General features: G+C 40.3%; 1 pseudogene; it reads right to left on the reverse strand.

The window, feature by feature from the left end:
* Positions 1-671: 671 nt before the first annotated feature.
* LOC109558109 (thymosin beta-10-like) lies at positions 672-802 on the reverse strand (annotated as a pseudogene).
* Between the last annotated feature and the right edge of the window lie 8,159 nt (positions 803-8,961).

The raw sequence follows: 8,961 nt of genomic DNA on the forward strand, positions 1-8,961 counted from the left end.
TGGTTTGGGCAAACTTGTAGCACATAAACAAGTGATTTTTTAAAAAATAAATGCTCTTTGATGATTATAGCTGCTGTAGAGCCTCTCTTTACTGATGCTTTCTTCCAAAAAAAATATTACAGGTACTTGAAAATTAAAGTCTAAGTTTTTCTTGTTTATCTAAGCATGTTCTGAAAATTGGGTTTGAGTTAAGCCTTTATTAACACTTAGTCTTCAAGCTATAAAACCTTTCACCTCACTCTTCTAGCCACTTTCATTAAGTAAACAGAGAGGAGGAGACATCTTCATTAAAAAGCAACCTTCAAGGTTTGAAATCGTGTGACCAAAGTCAGTTATAAAAGTCAGAAGCGGCCAGGTTTTAGTGAGCTCGTCTTTGCTGTTTTTTTTGTTTGTGTGTTTACTTTTGTTTTTATTGTTCTTGCCATGCTAAGGGGGGGTGTGTGTTAATTTTGTAAATCATACAAATAACTTTCTATAATATCCCAGGGCAAACCAGAGAATCTGGCAGTCTTCATGGCGGGTCCCCTCAAAGACCCCTGGGCTGGTGGCATCAGCATGGAGTGCCCGGGTTTGCAGAGCAGCGTGTGGCTCATGTCTACCTTGCAGGTGGCTCTTCCTCCACATCACAACTAGGGTCTCCAAAATGATGGGGTCAAGGACCCTCGAGGTTCTTAGGAAATCTCCCTTTGCTTCTCCTGCTTAGTGGTCTCCTTAGTTGGCAGGGTGTCCTCCTGCACCTCTGTCTTCTTCAGCTCGGCCTTATCGAAGTAGCGATTTCCTCCAAGTCTAGCTTATCTGCCATTTTCTTAAAACGTTCTGAGAAGTTCCACTCCAAGCTTATAGTCCCAGGGCTCCCATTCACATTGCTGCAGCTAGTGACTCGAATTTGGTGTTAAATCATTTTAAAAAGCTGTTTCAGACTTCTTATATCTTCTATTTCTGAGCACGAACAAGCTCTAGCCAACCAACAAGTCTATGGATTTATTGGGCTTTAGGTTTTTTTTTAAGATCTATTTTTAAAAGGTAAATATGTATTCACTCTTGTTCTGATTTTCAGATAATACAGGTACATTTGCTATTGATCAGTTCAGTTCAGTCACTCAGTCGTGTCCAACTCTTTGCGACCCCATGAATCGCAGCATGCCAGGCCTCCCTGTCCATCACCAACTCCCGGAGTTCACCCAAACTCATGTCCATCGAGTCGGTGATGCCATCCAGCCATCTCATCCTTTGTTTCCCCTTCTCCTCCTGCCCCCAATCCCTCCCAATTTCATGAGATATTGATTAAAGTGTCTAATTTCCTCTCCCTCTTCTATTGTGTATTTAAAAACCAGCTGTTTAAAACCAGTTGTTCTCAATGCTGATCAGAATCCGTAATGTAATCAAAAATATAGTGACTATAAAGTTATTAACAATGTATTTCTTTTTCTTCATACTAGGTTTTTGAAATCCAGCATATATTTTATTCTTAAGGCATCTAGACTCAGACCAGCTGCATTTTAAGCATTCAATAGCCCTATGTGTCTAGTGTGATCATATCAGACACCGAGATCTAGACCCAAGACTTCACACAATTTTAGGAAAATGAAGATGTAGGTGAGCAGTAAAAGCACGCAGTCTCATCTTGTTCTCAGGGTTAGGTAGTCAGCAAAATACAGATCGTGACAAAAAGGTCACTTAGGCAAGGCGAATATGATGTATACGTTCTAAACACTGGAGCCTTAGTTTTCTCAGCTGTCAAATGAGAATAACAGTATATGTGCTTGACATAATATCATGAAATGATGTCTATAAATAGGGACCCATGGAAACTGGGTAGTTTGTACAGAGTTAGAGCTGTATTTGATGTCTGAATGAGAATTTTAAAACTTATGTTCATGAAATCTTGCTCAAGATAAGAAATTAGCATTGTATGTTTGAAGACAGAAAAGCAATGGATATGTCCATATATGTCCACGAACAAAAAAAAGGCAGGACCTTCAGTGTTTACGTTAAGGAGGCTGTCATTTTGTGTTAAAGAGACCCATTTGAGAAGAAGCTTCTAGCTAGAGCACTTTAGTTGCATGTTTTGGCAACAGTAAGGGAGTGGTGTTGTGACTCTAAAACACTCTGTGATTCTGAAAAGCAGAATCAGGGCTTTTGTTCCTGGAAAAGTGATGTTAGATTGTTTGTCCATCTACATCCAGTAAGACTATTATCCACTGATTGCAATGCATTACAACCCCCTGGAGATATTTGGGCATCATTTCTATTACATTCTTGGCTCCTGGCTACCACTCTTTTTTTTTTTTTTTCCGACACCTCATCTTTATCCAGATGAGCAAATTGTTGCCAATGGATGTACATTATTCTGATCAGTTCTTAGGAAGGAGGCCTCTCTGAATTTCAGGGTCTATCTCTTCAGCACATAGTAAGAGCTTCTCAAGTGTTTTAGATATTTATCCTGTGCCATGGGTTTTATTCTCCCCATTTTTCATGTGGAAGATTGAGTGAGGTTCAGAGGGGTTAAGCTCAAGGCCATATATTTAGTTGATGATGCAACTAGTGTTTAAATCAGGGTTTCTAAACTTCAGCAATGTTGTTGTTTTGAACCAAATAATTGTTTGTTGCGGGAGCTGTTCTGTGCTCCCACAACTCCTTAACTGCCAAGAGCAACTCCCTGTGCCTACAGCATCTGTGCAAACTGTGTGGTTTATGCTAAGCACCTGCTTTCCTCTTGGGACTCTAGAGTTTTAGTACATGCCACGCAGAGGGTGCCTAGGGAACCTAATCCTAATAAAATCCCTGGACACCTAGCCCCTTTGGTGGGCAGCATTTCACACATGCTGTTGTCATAACACTTTTTACTGGAGAAATTAAGCATGTCCTGTCCTGTGTGACTTCCTGGGGATAGGACTCAGAAGCTCAGGCCTGCCTTCCTCCAGATGTCACCCCACATGTCTTTTCTCTTTGCTGGTTTTGCTTTGTATCCTTTGGCTGGAGCAAATCATCGCCCTGAGTAAGATTGTGTGCTGAGCCCCATGCTAGCGAGTCCTCCAGTGTAGAGGTGATGTTAGGGGCACCCTGACACAGAAGAACAGCTATTAGCAGAAATATAAGACTCTTTAACTGAAATGTTTACAAAAACTTGGTGCTAGATGTCATTGCAACTTTTAAATTATTCAGTTAATTACTATCAAATATAATTTATTATATAAAAATTAGTGTTCTAAATTAGAAGCAGGAAAAAGCCATCAAACAAATGGGAGACCCTTTCCTTTTTGTAGGAGACTCTCTTTAAAAAATCACAAGAGAGCTGGAAGCAGGGACCAACTACTTGGTACTAGTTAGAAAAGCTGTTTTCTTCTAAACCGTGAAAAGGCATCCAGTCTCAGATCTTCACTTGAAAAATTCAAATTTCTTTCAAAGACTCAGACCAAGCCCTTCCTTAACTGGAGCAACAGGCACTACAGAAATACCATATACAAATATTATCCAAAGCTTGGGGGCAGTCCCAGGAGAAAACTCTTGGATGTCATTTTAGAGAACAAAAACGCACTTTAAGAAAGAGAAACAAAAATGAATAATGAGTATGCAGGAAGCTAAGGATGACTGTCCTCAGGGACAGTTCTGCTGAATCAAAGGTTTGCTGAATCTTTGATTTCTAATAAGTGGTTCTCTGAGATTGCTTAGTAGTGAGTCTCTTCTTGTCCACTCTAGGTGCTTCAGAAGTTGAAACTCTGTGCCAAGCTCTGGAATATCTCAGTGCATTTCTTAAGATCATTCTCAGGGCCCCTAGGACGTATCTAGGAGCCAAGTGATCTGGGGTCAGCTGTGCTAATGAGAGATCCACGCTTCTCCTGTGTCCCCTCGCATGTGGCAGAGCCTGCCCTGTACAGAACTTGGCAGCTTTAGGCATTGAGAGCAGTGCTCTGCTGTCCATCTCAGGGAATGACAACTCCAGAATGTTTCCAGCTTTCATATGACTCAGTAGCTTTCACTAAAAAAGGGGCAGACAACTGACTGCAGTTGCAATACCTGAGAGGGCGGATCCAGTTGCAAATGAATGGAAATGCATTATTGATAGCATGTGGTGTGCACAGCCTGGCCTGAGGAAGCAGGGGCCAGTGGAGATAGAGGAACCTTCTTGGCCTTCAAGCTGTGTACAACTTGAAGTATGCATACAAGGAACTTATCCATAAGTGTGAACTGTGTATTGAAGGATCAGTTATCTAATAATCCCAACTTTCTGGAAGCTAGAAATAAACACAAAAGGTTTCTGCTCAGTAAAAAAAATAGGATGTCACAAAGCCTATATGCTTTCTTTCCTCATAGCACTGCTGCTTCCATCCTTGTCTAGAGTACATTTAGTCTTACTTTACCAAAAAAGACTCTGTCTTCAGCCTCCACTAAAACTGCTCTCAGTGGACATCAATGCCTTCCTTGGGAAAATAACGTTCTTTCTTTTAAGAATGGGTTCTCTAGGCAGCAGTTTTTAAATGTTGACTTCCCTTTCCCTTGACTTTTTAAAAGTTGCATAATTTATTGAGGTGAAATGTACATAACATAAAATCAATCATTTGAAAGTGAGCAGTTTACTGGCCTTTAGAATATTCCCAGCGTTGTGCAACCACCACCTCTATCGAGTTCTGAAACTGTATACAAGCCCCTGTGTCCCCATCTTTTGAAGTAAAAGGCTTCGTATTTAGTTTCCCAGGCCCCCTCTGAGACTCAAAAAGCTGGCTCAAGAGTTAATGATTAGAAAATGTGAACATGTTGAAACAAAGAGCTGTTGGGCCAGGAAACTGGTAACAATTTCAGGCTGTAGGTTGGCCACATAGCAGTTACCTAACTCTCAGTTCCCTGAAAGATATAGATAACAAAAGCTGACACACATTCCTAAGTTGTTTTTCAGAAACCAGATCTCTATCATATGAAAACTGCTGGCTGCAAGCACATAGACCCCAGACCAGTTAAAACCAAAAGATGGATGATGCCTGAAACTTCAACTGAATGCCAACCAACTCATGTATCTCATGGTCCTCTCCCTCATGCTGCCTTTAAAAATCCTTCCTTGAAAGGCATCAGGAATCTCAGGTCTTTTGAGAATGGGCTGCCTGTTCTCCTTGCCTGATGCTGCAATAAGCACCGTATTTTCCTGGTGGCTCAGATGGTAAAGAATCTTCCTGCAATACAAGAGACCTGAGTTTGATCCCTTGGTCAGGTTGCCATGGACAGAGGCGTCTGGGAGGGCTATAGTCCATGGGGTTGCAAAGAGTCAGACACACCTGAGTGACTAACACACTTTTTTCCCTTCACCAAACCCACTGTCAATAGATTGGCTTTGCTGTGCGTCATGTGAGTGGACCCACATCCAGGTTCAGAAACAGTTTTAAAACATTTCCATTACTCCAAAGTAAATCTCCATATTCATTAGTAAATCCTTCTTCTTCCCTTCCCCTAGCCCCTGATAACCACAAATTGCATTCTGTCTCTATGAATTCATCTAGGCTGGACATTTCATATAAACTGAAACATATAATATATAGTCTTTTATGAATGGCTTTTTTCACTTAACATAATATTTCTTCAAGATTCATCCATGTTGTAGCATATTATCAGTACATCATTCTGTTTTATGGTTAAGTAATATTCCATCTTATAGATATTTCCATTTTTTTTATCCATTCATCAGTTGAAGGATATTTGGGGTTTTTTTTCCACTTTGGGGCTCTGATGAATAGTGCTGCTTTGAAAATTTGTGTGTTCGCTCACTTTTGCCACCTGAGTTTCTCATTGCTACAATGGAGATGATAATGGCCCCTACCCCATAGGGATGTTAGGATTAAATGAGGACAAAGCCTTTAGAGTGATGCCGAGAACATGATCAAAACCCAACAAATCCTTGACATTATTGTTTTTTTTTACTACAAAATTTCTCAAAAACCATCAACAGTCAGTTTTCATCAGGGCAGATAATTTATACATCTCAATAGTGCTTGAGGTCAACATTGTGTCCCTTCAATAATTAATGTAAGAAATAATGACCCTGAATCATGAGTGAAAATTTAACGGTGAAATTATATAGTCATTATTTTTTGGGTAAAATGGCAGGGATGACTATGATATTATGTTGATGGATTTCCATCAAAACTTAGCATTAGATATGGTGAATAATATGGCCTTACAAGGACCTGCAACAGAATATCTTTTTTAAAAGTAATAAGCTATGAGTTTGCAGAGGGTAAGTCAGATACTAAGGGCCTTGGAGTGCTAGTGCTTAAGCATTAGAATTGTGTGATGAAAGCTAAGGATGAAGAAGAGCATGCCAGCATTTCTGAGCTCAGGAGATCTGAGTGGAAGGAGGAAGATCAGAGTGGACATTTGTGCACGGGTTGAGGCACTATCCTCAAGAGGTGGCTGGGCTTTTAAAGAAGAAGCAACTGTTCCTGGGAGGCACAATGTATGAAAAATTGATGGTAAATGGGAAGAGACTGGCAAGAGAAGGGAAGATTCAGAACAAATGCTGTGAGCTCTGGTGAAGGGAAGGGCAGAGATGGCACGAATGCTAACTGGAGAGCTGAGTCAGTAGCTGCTCTGAGTTGGGACAGGAGGGATCGCCTGGACACCATGGGGTTAGGTGTGTCATATCACTCACCTCTGTGTTCATACAGGTTTTGCTTTCTATTTAGGAATGAATGGAAACTGAGGAGCACTGTTGGTTGCATTTATAGCACTCATTTCGCTTCTTTTCTTGCTGTTTCAGCAGGAATAGATTAAGATATGCTATAGGAACAAACAATCCCCAAATCTCTGCATTGTAACAAGAAAAGAATTTTTTTTTTTCTAATTTGTGCTCAATGTGCATTTCAGCTCAGCAGGATCTGTACTCCTGTATCTTCTTCATTCTCTTACCCTGGGACCCAGGCAGATGGAGCAGCCTCTGGCTGGAATACTGCTGAGTAACTGTGATACAGGGGATGTTAGCATAGCAAGCAAGGACTGGCCCTTAAAGCCTCTGTGACAAGTTTTTGGACAAAGTAGGTCATAAAGCCGAGGCTGAGTATAAATCCCCTCCTGAGTGGAAAAGTGGATGTTGGTGAAATGTAGTCTGCCACATTTGCTAATTGAACTCCAGTTTTTGTCCTGTTTTTCAGGTATGAACTTGTAGTATAGATCAGTCATGGCAGAAGTGTGTCTTGACCAGTGACTGCTTTAAATGTGAATGATCATGTGGTCCCGACTCTGGTCAAAGAAACAGGAAAGTCACCTGGCTGTGGGGCTCACAGGAAAGGCTCTCTTACTTAAAGACTGTGATTCCAGGGAGGGATAATCTTTTCTGTTTCTGTTGCATCTGTGTCACACTCAGCCTGAGGAAAAAACCCTTACGGTGAACTTGGCAGAGCAGAGAGACAGAAAGACCCTGAGTCTGTGGCCGATGTGTTTGAGCCACTAAATGAACCAGCACTGAATTCACTGTATCTGCAGACTTCTTGTTATGTGAAAGAATATGTCCTCTTGTTTAAGTGAGATTGACTTGGGGTTCTTTTATTAATACTTGCAACCAAAGTATCCTAGCAGACAAAAGGAATATAATTCTACTCCCCAGCTGAGTGAATTGATATCGTAATTTTGAAGAAAATATATTTACGCATTTGTTCAATAAACAACTTAAATGTCTTTTACATGCAAAGAACTGTGCTATGTGAGGGGAAGACATTCGAGAGGAATAAGAAAAAGTGTTTTGAACCCAGAAGGGAACATAAAATGGGCACCTAACTAAATAGAAATCTTCGTAAATCACTTGAAATACCACAACACAGTGCAGGCATTATGTGAGTCATTTTGTACCAAAGTTACTGTGAGTTCATGTTATTTGGGGTTTAAGTTATTCCAAAGCCCCCAGCATGGTCACTTTCATGACCCATTTGCCAGAATTGGGACACATACCCATTCATACTTAAAGCGGTCACTGGTGAAGGCAAATGTTCACCATGATAGGCTGAGCCTCTGGGAGCAATCAGGACAGATTAAAGTTGAGGTCTCAGGGTCTGCTTTCCACCCTGAAAGGTGTGTAGGATCAGGATGTCCTGGTCCCAGGATCCTTAAAACAACAGCTATATGTGATTCAAACACACTCCAGCCTTAGCTGTTAGACACAAATGGACAACAGTGAAGACTGTTTAGCCCCCAGAGCTCAGGCTTCTGCAGCATGCGGATCATGGACATACTATGGTTTCAATTTATCCTCAGTCAGGAAGAGGTTACCCAGGTACCATCCTAATCAGTAAATACGTGGTTCCACTTACAGGACGAACAAGCAGGTTTTCTGGTTCTTATTTGTTCAGTATATAATTATTACACATTTTGCCTTAGAAATGTGACTCTAATGTGGGCAGAGATAGGGTGAAGGAAACACGAGCCAACATTGCCACAGCAACGTCAACTGACATCAGGCTTGAGAAGGCAATTTTCAGAGCCATAGATAAGTCACATCCTTTAATCCAGTAACTCCATGGGATTAAAGGAATTTCCCTAAAAGGGAACTTGGAGGAAAAAAAATGCTTCATTGCAACATGAATAAAATAGAGATCAAATCAGATTTCTTTGGGGGAGGGAGACTTATTAAAAGGGAAATTACTCAAAAGTAAATTTTTAAAAGTATCTTCCTTTCCTTGGGGACCTATCTCAGCTGACACATTATTACTTTCAATCTCTATAATAGCTAGGAGTCAGGTATTATGAACTTCACTTTAAAAATGAAGAAGCAAAAATTTAGAAAGATTAAATTACTTCCCCAAGATGAAAGAACTACTTAATAAACTTTTTATTCACTCAAAATTCTAATATTTCTGTTATAAGCCAAATTTAATTGGTATCACACAGATTCATAGTCTTTACAATAATCATTTTAATGAATTCATAATATTCTATCAATAATTATGAAGCAACAATTAGGAAAACATATAATATCAATTCAGA

This window comes from Bos indicus, chromosome 4 (genome assembly GCF_029378745.1).
Source record: "Bos indicus isolate NIAB-ARS_2022 breed Sahiwal x Tharparkar chromosome 4, NIAB-ARS_B.indTharparkar_mat_pri_1.0, whole genome shotgun sequence".
In the NCBI taxonomy this organism is placed as follows: Eukaryota; Metazoa; Chordata; class Mammalia; order Artiodactyla; family Bovidae; genus Bos; species Bos indicus.